Consider the following 14,130-nt stretch of genomic DNA (forward strand, 5'->3'; position numbering starts at 1 on the left):
TCTTTGAGTGGCATCCCACTACGAAGAGCTGAAGCACAGAGATTACAAAAAAATATATAGATTTAAAGCATAATGTGAAAAACTAAGGCAATAATGAAAAGCTAATCAAAGGCATACGTGTCAAGCAAATCACATGCTCCTTAAGAATGCATCTATTAAGAAAAGGGGGGAAAAAAGTTTCATGAATTTAATTGTTTGTCCCAGTCGTCTCTTGCTGGTGTGCTGTGAACAATTACCCTGCTCTCAATTGCAAACACTCAGAGAATCAGCAGGAGTCCCTGTCCTCCGTGTGCAAAGGATTGTTAGGAACCTGCTTTGATTACCTCCTCCTCCTCCACTTAACAAGGCCTCCCAGGATTAATTGCTTGATAAGATGATATCGGCAACAAGCAACAGCTCTGAGTGGAGGAGGCGTGGGTGTGGGCGGGCAACCATGCACTTTGCATGTTGTAACTCATTTAGTTTAGCAAGGCTTCTAGCACCAATCAGAGCACTATTACGAAATTCCCCATGCAATTTAACTTCACCCTCTAGTAGTATCTGATTGTGCTTTTAAGGGTTAATTTGATGAACCAGTAACCCTGATGGACTTGTTAGGGCTTTTTACAGCACGGTGTATTGTCAGCTCCCTATTCATAGTTATCACAGGCTTGTCCCCATCTGCAACCCGTCAAGATCCAACATGACAAAGTTTTGAGATTAATCAGACTAGAAACTGGATGGGCCGACTGGCCTCCTCTCCCTCGTAACTTATGTTCTTAAACGTAAGTGGTTGATGAAATCCAGGGGGAGCCCCTGGTTCTGTAAAATGATCGTCTCAAAAGCCAGCTTCCCTTCTCTTGCTGGGGTGCAGGATGGTCAAACCAATTCCTAACCAGCAAGTTAAAAACCAATACACTGAAATGCTTTGTGGGCAGATACAGAGAAGGCACGATCAACGGTTTTGAACGATGGACATGTGAGCCTTTAACATTCATCTAAACTCCATGATCTAACAGCTCCGTGGTCCCCGAGACCCAATATTAGACGCATTCAAAGCCACTGATGCTGGTAATGTGATTTTTTTTTTTTTGTCCCCACTGTGAAAATGTACTTGGTAATCCAATGCAATTGTATTGTAGCTGTTCTGTGTGAAACAGGAGTTTTTAGTGCAATGTTAATACATTGTTTAGAGGCCCACACTATTCATGGGAACCTTCAGTAGAGCTGCTTTTTTTCCCCCGTGGTGATTTGATTTTTTTTTTTATTACATTTTGTGAACAAAACAAATAATGCAAATGAGCTTGGATACAGACATGAACTGGATTGACCGGAGCGCCAGATAATTCTATCCTGTGTTTATTACACAAGGGAAAGCCAAGCTAATTTAATAGCAGTTGAGAAACATATGTGTGTGCATAACACCATTCTCACAAGTGCCTTGTTTCGTTGCAGCGTTTTTTTAAAATTTTATTTATTTATATAAATTTAGTAATTATTATTTTCTCCCAATTTGGCATATCCCATTATTTTTAGGCTCACCGCTACCACCCCCGCGTTGACTCGGGAGCGGCGAAGACGAACACACGCTGTCCTCCCAAGCGTGTGCCGTCAGCCGACCGCTTATTTTCACACTGCAGACTCAGTGCAGCCACCTCAGAGCTACAGCGTCGGAGGACAACACAGCTCTGGGCAGCTTACAGGCAAGCCTGCAGGCGCCCAGCCAGACTACAGGGGTCGTTGGTGCGCGGTGAGCCGAGGACACCCTGGCTGACCTAAGCACCCCCAACCCATGCTCAGTGGTTTGAAAGTTTGAGATTTTCTGCGTGGTTTTGATGATTCAAAAGCTGTGTTTTTAGCCCGTCCCATACATGCCCAGTGGTTTGAAAGTCCAGGGAAACGCAGGGATATATGTCTGTGCTTTAGGGCACCCTTATCTGGCAGCTCCAGTAATTTCCCCAATTTACTAAAACAAAAGCATTTCCTAAATCGATAACATTACCAGTTTGCTAAGTGGTGGTTCCTGTCTTATCTTCAGCTAGGATGTTTGTATCCACTTATCACTCATTATGAATGAAACCCAGCTCAGTGCTATTGTTGCAACTGTTTTTTAGTAGAGAAATAACCAACTTATTATTCTAAGTGAATTAAAACAATGGAATTAGACTTCTAATGAAAGCAGCTCAGTGAGGAAAGGCCTCCCCTTTAAGTAAAAGTTTGATAAACGCTCGCGGGATGCCATTAAATTACAGGAAGCATGTTTAGGAGAGGATTGGAGATGGTGTTTTTGTAATGCAGCTCTGTCTGTGTTTTAAGATCGGAAAAGCAGTTAACGCAATGCACTGCTTTCAAAGAGCAGTGGTGCAGTCCAGCCGGGACTCTCGGCTAGCTGAGTCCGATGACTCGCATCTCCTGCACAACATGTTTTTTTTACATCCCTTTGAGTCATCCAGCACGATTTGCATGCGTGGTCTTCAATGGCTGCCTGTATCCTAGCATGATCTGTATTTGTATGGGCATGCATACAACAGTGAGAAGTAAGAATGTTTTCAAAGCCCTAGTTACCTTTAAAAAACGGGGTGCGTGTTGTCCCTGGGCAAAGCTTCTTAAAAGGTCCCTTGATCTCCCCAGCGCGAGCCCCGGGGGGCCGACCCCTGCCTGGGACCCCCTCTTCAAACCCTGCCAGTTCCATGCAGCTCCTCCCCTAAGAGGCAACCCACTTTTTATTTATTATTAACGACCCCCTGTTTTAATAAAGGTCAGTCAGTGTCTGTGACATTTCTAAAACATGCGCACACTGTCCCCTCTTCCTGTGCTTGAGATCCTTTTGAACAATGATTAATCTAACCGAAATTAATGAATTAGAAAAAAAGCATTGGTTCATTTTAAATGATATCATTTGCAACGTGAATTAAGAACCCCGTCACTGAATGCAGTGAACCTACTGTGCAATCATATGTTGATAATGACAAACTTCAGATTTTTTCACCCAAACAGTGTCGCCTGATTTCATTATTTATTTTAACATTGCTTGAGTTAGTTGTTTGCAAAACGATTTCTTACTGCAGGCTTTTTTTTAAATAGATTAGGAGTTTAATATTGTATAGTGTAGCAGCGTGAGTCTTCATGTGGAAAATGAATACAAATGTTTCTTTGTATATTTTTTCAGATTTCAAAGAAACCTTTAATTCAAAACCATAAATCGCAATAGAACATGCTGGAAAAAAAAAAATATGATAATAAGGTCCCAATAGTATATAAAGGGAGTGCTGGGGGACATTTCATACATTATGTATGTAAATAAATAAACACATTCCTATTAATCAACAGCCGGTGGCTGCTTGCCTGTGAGGGAGAGACTGTGTGCTGGGTTAATGCTCAAGCATTTTCAATGAGAGACGGCAGAGACACATTAAAGGAAGGGAGGTCCTTTGTACATGAACTGTCACGTCATGAATTCTGTTCGTACCACCAAGAGAGTTTGCGCTGTGGTTTGAATAGAATCAAAGGCTGGGATATAAATGCATCAAGTACCACTGCTTGAGCACTGGAAGAAGATGGTATAAAATACCATTCGAGTCCCATGGGCTTTATCTGCAAAACTACACACAGCCGGCCTAACTTGAGCGTGCTCACCTAGACACTCTTTTTAAAGCTGCACTTTTGAAAGCTGGAGTTTGAGGCTCCTGCTGAAGAGAGATTCCCCAGGAGTTTGAGGCTCATGCTGGAGAGAGATCCCCCAGGAGTTTGAGGCTCATGCTGAAGAGAGATCCCCCAGGAGTTTGAGGCTCATGCTGGAGAGAGATCCCCCCAAGAGGAGGGGGGGGGGGGGGGGGGTTGTTGTCGTCCTGCTCTAATACTCGAGCGGCAGGATAATGTTATCAGACAGGCCGGGTAACTGTGGTAATGTGTTTCATCAAATTGCATCTAACTGTTCTTTCCTTTCATGGAAAATGAGTAAATCTTTGTGGTGTTTTTGGCGTGATCTAAATCGGAGATGTTGGTTCAAATATCTGTGCGTACGAAGCGAAATGCAATCTATCTGTTAAAGGAAGCGGCTGAAATAATGAAACGGGAAGAGCGGAGGGAGGCAGTGTGGCCTAGTGGTTAGAGCTGAGGGACTGGGAGGCAGTGTGGCCTAGTGGTTAGAGCTGAGGCACAGGGAGGCATTTATTGGGTCAATAAAATCTATAATGAATGAATTTTGCCTATTTTCTGCCTATGCTGCTTCACAAAGCTCAGCGCCTTCCCACAGACACCCATTTGGTCCCAGATCCTGTAGATCCGTTTCGGTGATTGATTCCTGTAATTAAAGTAGCATTTCCGTGTTGGCCAGACTCGGTTAGTTTTCTTTCTGAAAAGTTAATATTTCCTGCACCAGAGCACCTTGCCTGTCTCTTTAATCACTGAATTGTTATGGCAGTTTGCTCGCACCAAGTAAACAGCAAAACAGGATCGCTTTTTTTGCTCACATAAATTACAGTTTGCATTGATTGGGCTGTGCTGGTAGCGCCTCACTAATTATAGCTTATCTTGAATGTCTCTGCTCTCCTATCCAGCCCAGCTCCTGATTACCTGCGCACAGGGAAAACATTCAATTAGAACTGGAATGCAATGTTTGGATAGCGAAAGTAATTAATACCTACAGCTACATTAAACACACCAAGAGGGAACAGAAAATAAAACAAATATATATTTCACAGAGCTTGTGCAAAAGATGCCCTAGTTATTTTCAGTCAAGTTTAAGCACTAAAGATATTTACTGAAATTCAGATGCGTTTGTTGCTGGTGAAATTGAGTGGCGCAACGTGGAGGAGTTTACAATGCATTAAGGGAAGGTCAGGACAGGGATGTTGTGATCCCTGATCCTTGATTGATCTCCAGTGTTGCTGGGGATACCAGACGCTCTGCGCACTGAATATGCAGTCAATCTGGCATCTGGAGAAACATGAAATCTCCTGAGAATAATCTCAGGCGTGCTTTTTTAAAAAAATTAAAAATTGTATAAATCGATCCATCTAGCTATAGCAGCAGTGTGGAGTAGTGGTTCGGGCTCTGGACTCTTGACCGGAGGGTTGTGGGTTCAATCCCCAGTGGGGGACACTGCTGTTGTACCCTTGAGCAAGGTACTTTACCTAGATTGCTTCAGTAAAAACCCAACTGTATAAATGGGTAATTGTATGTAAAAATAATGTGATATCTTGTAACAATTGTAAGTCGCCCTGGATAAGGGCGTCTGCTAAGAAATAAATAATAATAATAATAATTTCATCAACGATAATCACACCGCTGAAGACATCCCCATCTCTCCGAACTAGGAACTTTGGAACCTCTTGGAATGAACGTTCTATTCTGACATCACCATGACATCATCGACGGCACTGCGTTTCCTGTTCTTTCCACACAGCTGAAGAAGGGCTGTGCAGTTTCTTGGCGAGGGTGTCGCTGATTAACACCAGGCCAGGAGAAAGAGAAATACTTGTTTTGTTGATAGAAGGGAAACAGATTAATGGACAGCCTGTAAATCTCTCCCTAGTTAGTTCATAGAGAGAGGCAGTGCACTGAAAGCAAGACTCTCCACTTGGTCAGACCTGCCTCATTCTCCAGCTTCCCCTGGTTGTCACCCTGGGGACAGCATAACCATGGCAACCCCTAGCACTGAATCCCCAGACTTGCTGTTTATTCTATACAAATTTAGAAACAGAAATTGAGCCTGTTTTAAAATATGGAAACTATTAGTTTCTCTTTCATATCGCTAAAGCAATTTATTTTGCACGCGATTGATTTGTTATCTCTAAATACAGGATAGCACACTAACCAACATGGAAGGTAACATGAAAAACTAGCCCCTAATTGCTTCCGCATTCTGAAATAGTTCCATTTGTCTGCCTCTTCCAGTAGAAGTTATCTGAAATTGAATTGGATGCAACCAGACATGAAGTCTGAAGATTCCGTTGTACGAGTCTCGGTTGTGAAATCGCTCATTTGAAATACTGAAGCCGGTTTCCTGTCCTGGAGTTGTATAAACCGTGTTACACCATGAGCGATTAACCCTGATTTGGCTTGAAGGTTAAACATTGCTGGATAATGCTTGGTAGGATGGCAACATTGCATATCTTTTCTGATATTAGTACTTCTACACTGGTATGTATGCCCTATCTCCAGCCAGCAGTGCTGCACTCCTGGTGGGGAAATGTGTGCGAATGCTTTGAGAGGCAAGAGAGAGACTTCAGACGTCTTCCAGGGGCTCCACAATCCCCAGATCTCACTCCAATCGAGCCTGATTGGGTAGAACTCGAGCAAGGCCTTCATCTTCGCAATCCTCTGCCTGCCTCACTGCCATGTGAGAATCTAATCAAGAGTTAATAAGCCTGACATCAGTGTAAGACTCGAAGGTGCCTCTTCACTAGAGAGCTTCAGCTGAACGGAAAGACGTTGGTCTTTGAACTGCTGGATCACGTCGGGCCCCTTTGCCTCCCTGTTCAATTCAATGTGCTGAGCCATTGCAATTGGACTTCACCATCTTACAGTTCAGGAGCTAAACGTTTTTATTTTGTCTTGAACCAGCATGCTCCGTTGATAACCAGTCCAATTAAAACAACAGGGCTATCTAAAGCAATTTCAATGCCAAGTAATGGCTGATCTATAGAAAAATGGGAACCTGGAATGACTTTAATCATTTCAAACACAGTGAAACTGGAAAAAAAAAGGAGCTAGAATTTCCTCTCGGTATTTGAAGAAGTCGTTCTCCGTGTCTCCAGCCCCCCCACAACGTCCCAAGACGCTCCCTGAAAACATATAACAATCTATGTTGTAAACGTGACTGTACCTCTGTGTGGGGCTGCCTGCCACATCTTCAGCACTAGAGAAAGGGGGAGCAGTGATAATGCTGCTTGTGCTAATAAGAGGTTACAAATTCATTTGAAAGCCTTTAGCAATCCTTTTTAAGGGGCGGTTCGGCACTAATAAGCCAATAATCATGCTGAATCAATGCACACAGCAGTCGGGGGAATTCGCGACATTCAGCTACATCCTAATGTTGCTCCAGGTCTTATCTTAATTGCACACCCGAATTAACTTGGTTTCAAAATGTGTAAATTGATTGGCGGACGTGGAAAGAACATTTGGGATGATTAGGTGAAAGGAAAGCAATCCCCGGCTGCTTCTCTCTTCACATCTCCCCTTAATCCACGCCTTCTGCACACAGAGCTGAGGAACACGTTTTTGGTAAGCTTGAAAGTCCCTTTTCTTACCTCTCCTTATCTGTATTACAATCCTGATTGCTTTTGTTGACAACAATGTAAAAAAGTCTGTTAATATTTAGGTTGCAGTCCTGAATATATCAAACGTTTTGTTAAAACAAATATGCTAAATGCCAAATATAACTTTGCTGGGAGCTATCTTTTACAGTTTGTTTTAAAACCTTGTTTCTGATGAGTGCACAGGCTAAACTGTAGAAGAATGCATTTATAGAACATAGAGGCAAATGTGAAAAAAACCAAGACTGAAATAAAATTTGATTTCTATTCTAGATAGCAGATAGCAGCTTCCCACAATTGGAAGAGAAAGTGAACCGCAATGCCAATAGTATCCAATTAAATACCCTGGCAAAAAAAAAAAATATATGAACTGTGTCCTGAAACTCATTTTAATTAACTTTCATTTCAATAGAGCCAGTCTCAAAAAAAGAACACCAGGTCCGTTTCATGAAGAGCTTCTGCTCTGGAGTTTCATTAAACCCACATGCTTCCACTTAGGAAGAGTTTTCTATTTTATTAGATAGAAAACTTTGCCTGTCAGGTAATCCTTGTGATATTTCATTTTAATGCATGAACCCTGTATAATATAACCTTATTACCTTGTAACAGAGAAAAATGACTTCTATTTGGTAATCATTGTTATCACTCAATATGACGAGAACGTGGGGGTGAGATTGGAGTAATAGACAGGCACGTCAATTTTTTCAGTATAATCTTGCAATATTACTTTCTGTTTTTAGCATTGCTTTTAATCTGCTGTGAACGCACTGTATTGATCTCTGCTTCCCACTGCCTGGTATAAAGAGGGTCGGAAGGGTCTTTGATGTTAAAGGCTGGGATTTTGCCATGGTCTGAAATGTGTTAACACGGTGTGAGCGGAGATGAAGTGTGTTTGGAAACTTTTTTATATGATGGAAACCGAACTCGGGTAGTGGAACCCCCCCAGGCTTGCCTATATGGTCCCTCCAATACAGGACAGGCTTGAGACTGAACTGCTCCCTCAACCCCTAAGAGAAAGGGTGCTCCCTCCAGTACAGGGCAGGTTTGAGACTGAACTGCTCCCTCACCCCCTAAGAGAAAGGGTGCTCCTTGCAGTCCAGGGCAGGCTTGAGACATTGGATAATTGATTCCTCTAGTCTCGCAGCGAACAATAAATAAATAAATAAATAAATAAATAAAGATATGAAAGTCCGCGGGGAGAGCACTACACTGATGCTATCGTTTTAACAATGTGATTCTTCTTAACGCCTCATCCCCAACCTAGTTCTCATTCCAAACAGGCGAGAGGAATTTGTTATGAATAATTCAAAAGGAAGTATCCCCAAGGCAAAACAGCAGAGAAGATTGTAACAACTCTGCTTTCCTCAGGATGGCAAAGTGGAACAAGGCTGATTGGCGAGAGGTCTGTCGTCATGACGATGCTAACCCTGTTAGCGAGGGCAGGCGTGAGGGCAGCCCTCAGGCCTGTGGGAGGTGACTGGCCTGTTTTCTTTTGCAGAGGCACTGTCTGTGCGTATTGATGTATTCACCTTGTACCAAACCCCTTTCAAGATTAATTCCTGTGATAAAACCAGAAAGCCACGTTTTGAAATCTGTTTGTATTGATCAGCAGCATATCAAGATCAAACTGGTTTGAACTGGGACTCTGTTAGACCCAGTTAGGATTGCGAGTTGATAGATCTTTATCTCTCCATCTCTGATGTATGGAGTACGGAGTCCAATGAGAAGCATGCTGAAGATACCAACGTGACTTTAGAGAACATTGTGGCCAGACGGATCTGAATGACTTCACAGCTTGTTGCAGGGGGGCAAGTTAATGGACGCACGCTGGTATACCAGAAGCACTGAGAGTTTAAACGTGATTCCACCCCGATGCCTGGTATGCTTTAAACGTTTCCACCAGGGTGTGATGACTGAAACAGAAAATGATTTCCAAAGCAAATCTGAACGACAACAGGAATAAACTTAGATAACTGGGTAACACTTTCCATGAAGTGGCTCTGTACATTTCCTTAGTGGTTACATGGTAAATCCAGGTGCACTTACACATGATTACAATGTTATTATGCAGAGTTTCAATGTGTTTTTACAGAACTGCTCACGTGAGATCTGCTCAGCAAACGGAAGTACACAACAGGTAAGATTTATGGAGTTTTTTCATCAGTTACCACCCTTTTAAAACTTGTCTCTCTTCAGCTGAAATGGTAACTTTGTCCCAGATGTGTGTGTGTGTTTCTGCCGAGGTAGAAGATGCTCAGAAAGCTAAACTAGTTTTCAGTGTAAAGTGAAATATCATTGGAGGAGAAAATGGCTTTAAGAGGCAGCTTTCTTCCAACAGCTTCTCGCCCACGCCTTTCTGGAAACCATTGTTCTGCTCCATTCTCGTCAAAAGCTCCCGGGGTCGTGACTGTGTGGGTTGCTTGGCTAATCACACGAATAATCAAAACCGGTAATTAAACAGAACCGAACTGACTGACTGACTGACTGAATCAGTGCATGTCTGCAAGTAAATCACACACCAATCTGTGCGTAATTAGTATTCTCAATGGGATCATCACCATTGCAGCCTGTTCTGTCTGGACTCCTCTCCCTGCCTGTGATCCACTGTCAGGTCCCCTCATGCTCACATGAAACTCTTCATTGCCAGGATGTCTCTTACCTCGTTTCCATGCACCCCTCAACCCGGGTTTAAACCCTGCTGCCCCCGATCCTGCGTTTCCATGTGCATTTAGCCGACCCCTCACCCATTGGCTGCCAATCTGAGTTGCCCTTGATATTTTTACAAACCATTTTCCCAAAGCAGGATAGGATGAAGTACGCCACAACCCCGACCAGTCAAGCGACGAGGCCACCTGTGTCAAACCTCTGTTAACTAAAACCAGCGTGCTGTAAAGAGAGAATGGAGTTTTTTTAAATTGATGCTGTTGCTCTGTGTCTGATAAAATGTGCCCTGTTGCAGAGCATAACTGTTGAACAAGAAATTCGCTCAACTCCAGAGTTTCTTCCTAGTTAAATATCACTTTTTAAATGATCCTCACCTGCTTGATAAGCACGCACTGCTGGTCGAGTTTCAAAGCAGTGGAGAAATTGATGACAAATCCCATCTGACATCAAATGACTGTGCTGGCATGTCTAAAGCAGTGGATCCGAACGCAATGCCACATTAAGGTTTTAAATGAGTATTCATCTGTTGCTGTGAAGCTATTCTCCTACTAGAACTAGATGCATTATCACTGCTCCCGTTTCACCTTTTGTCTCTCATCAGTGGATGAGAATCTTTATTCTTGCTTTGAAAGATTGTGGAGGGAATATTTTTAACCACGGTATTGAAGTCGCCATTCATCACTCAGATATGTTTGTCATAATACTTGCATAAAGTCGCTCTCAGATGGAGGCAGACCAGGTTTTGTTAGAAGTCCCATTGCTTTGAATCCCCTCTTTCCTAGCTGAGCTCCTGGTTAATAATCTCCACAGCGTGTTCCTTGAATAAAGGGTTCTGCGAGGATAAAGGGGTGATTGATCACTGGATGCAGACTCTCTTTGTGGTAAGGACCAGAATGTTAGATCTCATTTAAGAAATCATTATTGTATGTACTAATGAGATGATATTGCTATTTAAATAGAACTGGTCTCCTAGCCCCCTCAGTTTGTATCGAGCGAGGTGAGAGGGAGTATTGTACACATGACTTGTGTCATCTTTCATCATCTTATTAGGATCGTTTCTGATTCACTTTTAGCATGGGGATCATGCTTGGGATATTGCGCCGCAGCCAAACCACGTTGATTAAAACCAGTGACAGCAGGGTTACAAACTCACACTAGCCTTATACAAGTGTGCCATAGTAAAAGCATGGCAAAGTGTAACAGAGCATAGGGGTTTGGTAAGCACAGAGAGGCATGGTAAAGCATATTAAGCAAACGCAGTGGTAAATGCATAACCACTGGAAAAAGCATGGGGGAAAAAAGATTGCCTCACAAATTTACTGTGGTAACTTTTGTAAGGGCAGCCCTGCACCCAGCCCTTGTGTTCAAAACTCCCCACGCATTGAAAGCACGTGATCGTCGTGCATTGGCAGTGTGATTTGGGTATCGCATTTTAAAAGAAGAATGCATGCTTGCTGTATTGCGCGTTCAATCCTGCACGTTCCAGATCTCTCTAATGAACAGAAGTGAACGCTGGCTCATTATTCTGTCGGCTGCTATCATTTTGAGATTTGCATTTCCTTTTGTCAGTAAACCACCTAAACCTGCTAAGAGTCGCTCCAGAGACGGCCTTTATTAGTGCCTAAGTCAGTGAGGCCGGCTGTTCATTAAAACACTGCAGAAAGCTGCACTAGGCTGTGCGGTGCTGGGTCTGGCTGCGCTCCTCTCACGAAGCTAATCAACATGCAAAGTGGAAAAGCTTTCAATTTAGGGTCTGTTCGGAAATCCAGGGTCTAATTATTATAACATTCTGTTACATTAGAGAGTTTAAATACTTCAGTGTCTCCCTCTGCTCTCTTCTAATGCTTTTAAATGCCACATCAGGGCTCTCATGTGAAGGTTTTGCTTCAGGTGTAAATTAGCCTGCATCTTGCTATGCTTTAGTTCTTCAATGATGGCTACATTTCCATATTGTATTCCATATTTCCTTAATGGACTCGGGGCTTGGTAAAACACTTGCAGTATAGGAAGGAGTCTGTGCTCTTTTAAGAGGGTTTGAATGCAATGCCCATTGAAGATGCTCTGCGTTCATTAATAATGTGGACCCCCCTGTCTTGAGCATGGCTGTGTTGTTGGGGGGGGGGGGGTGATTTTTCATGATTTGGCACCACGAGCAAAGAAAAAAAGGTTGGGAAGATGGTCTCTCTTAGAGAGTAAAATGTAAGACATAAATGACTGTGTTTTCTCTTGTGCCATCTGTTCCGAACAGAGAAAGCTAATTGAATATATTCTGTTAGGAGTCTTGTCTAGGACTTGTGCAGGAAAATCACATGTTTCCTATTACAGTGAAAAAAAAAAGACATTTTTTATTGATGATAAATTTCCAAACGCACAATCTGCTTGTCTGCAGTAATAAACGAGACCCGGCACTGGCATCCTCTCTCCTCTTGCTTTGCTGCTGTTTAATTCCGAGCCCTGTTTCTCATTAAGCGTTATGGGGATCGCTCCTGTGGATGGAGCGCTTTCTTTCTCTGCTGCTCAGCGCTGTCCTGCGCCCTAACGAGCATATTAAACTGCGCGTTCTCAGCTCTCCAGCACTGCTGCCCTGTCTCAAGCACAGTGGAAACACACCGTCTAATTTAGAGATTCAAATTGCCATTGTTTCATGACCTCCTTTGTGTGCAGTCTGTAGATTTTTCTTATGATTTCTCTGAGCGAAAGCTCTTTTATATGTGCAGTTCTTTGAGTTTTAAAAACGACACTGCAGACCCGCTTACCTTCCTAAAGAGGTCTCTGGTGGAGCTGCACGAGTCCTGGGGAGAACCTGCTGTGGTTCAAATTGCATTACAATGTGAGCGAACACATGCTTTCCTACTGAATGGCGAAACGACAGCGAATGATGCATTTAACGTGTCCATGGCATTCTGGCTGTTTGTGTTGCTTTAGGGTCTGATTTTAGGGATCACTAGCAGATCATCTAGTCCAGTAGGAGTGGAGGCTGGGGTGTCACAGAACTCAATCCTGGCTCTCAAAGCCCTGTTTGTTCTCTTTGCAAAACCCAAAATGGCAAATCAATAGAACTGATTAGAGATGCAGCTGACAGACTCCCTGCGGCGAATTGGCTGCTGGGCTCGGACAACAAAGAGAGAAGAGGAGCCTGGGGAAGGATGGATGAAGAGACAGGAGTTTTATTATTCTGTGATTGATCACATCCAGGGGAGGAAATAAAAGAATTGCTCGCATTGTATGGAAACTGTGGATTTCAATGTGAGTGCCAGGTGGAAGGGAGCACTCCTGTCGGTGATGAAACAGGATGACTCCCTACAGTGCCTCAGTATCCTTCTCTCTTTCTCTCCCTCCATGCTTATCGCATCCCTTTCTAAAAGCCCCCCCCCCCCCCACAGATGGGCTGAAGCAATACAAGCTCCTAATATAATTTCAGTATAGAGTGTGCACAGTGGTATCCTGTTATTATATTATGAACATTTGTGTCGCTGCCCTGGGAGCTCTTTATAAAGGAATATAGTTTTCAAGCAAAGCAGATTCTGCTGTTGTAATTTGAGCCTAGTCAAACCACTCGCATTTCATTCCTTTCCATTGAAAAGCTTCTCTTTAAATTGGCGTTCCGAATTGTAACGGCTGTGTAATACACAGTTACTGTGTGGAACCCGGCCACACTCTTGTCTCCTGAATTCTCCATTCTCCATTCTAGAAGTAGAAGCGAGTGTTCTACTTCTAGAATGCAGCTTGTTGGTTATGATGTATTTATTATTATTATTTAGTGCAGTGAAAGGGCTGTTTTCAGGATCTTCATTGGCTTTATAAAGGAGCTGTTTTAATGTCACAGTCCCCAAGTAAAGGGATATGTTATTTTTCTCCTATCTCTTCTGAAAGCTGTGCAGAGTGATAGCATTGAATTCACTAACTCACTAAGGAGTTACAGTATTATACAGGGATTATAATAAAGTCTTGTATTCGCATTCCCAATGCCTGTGATATTACTGGATAAAACAGAAACAGAGCCCCTGTCAGAGGGTCATCCGCTCCATTCCCAGCAGTCTCATTGCTGTCAAACACAAGAGCACCATGCTGTATACCCAGCACTCGCTTACTAAGTGTTTAACTGATTAGATATAAGCCACCTTGTAATGGTCTGTTAGAAAGGGCTACCGGGGGAGTGCGTGCTTACCAGCTACTGCAGCAAACATTGCTTCTAAATGCAGGATTTCTGAAGCGAGGTGGAAATGCC

This window comes from Acipenser ruthenus, chromosome 30, assembly GCF_902713425.1.
Source record: "Acipenser ruthenus chromosome 30, fAciRut3.2 maternal haplotype, whole genome shotgun sequence".
Classification (NCBI taxonomy): Eukaryota; Metazoa; Chordata; class Actinopteri; order Acipenseriformes; family Acipenseridae; genus Acipenser; species Acipenser ruthenus.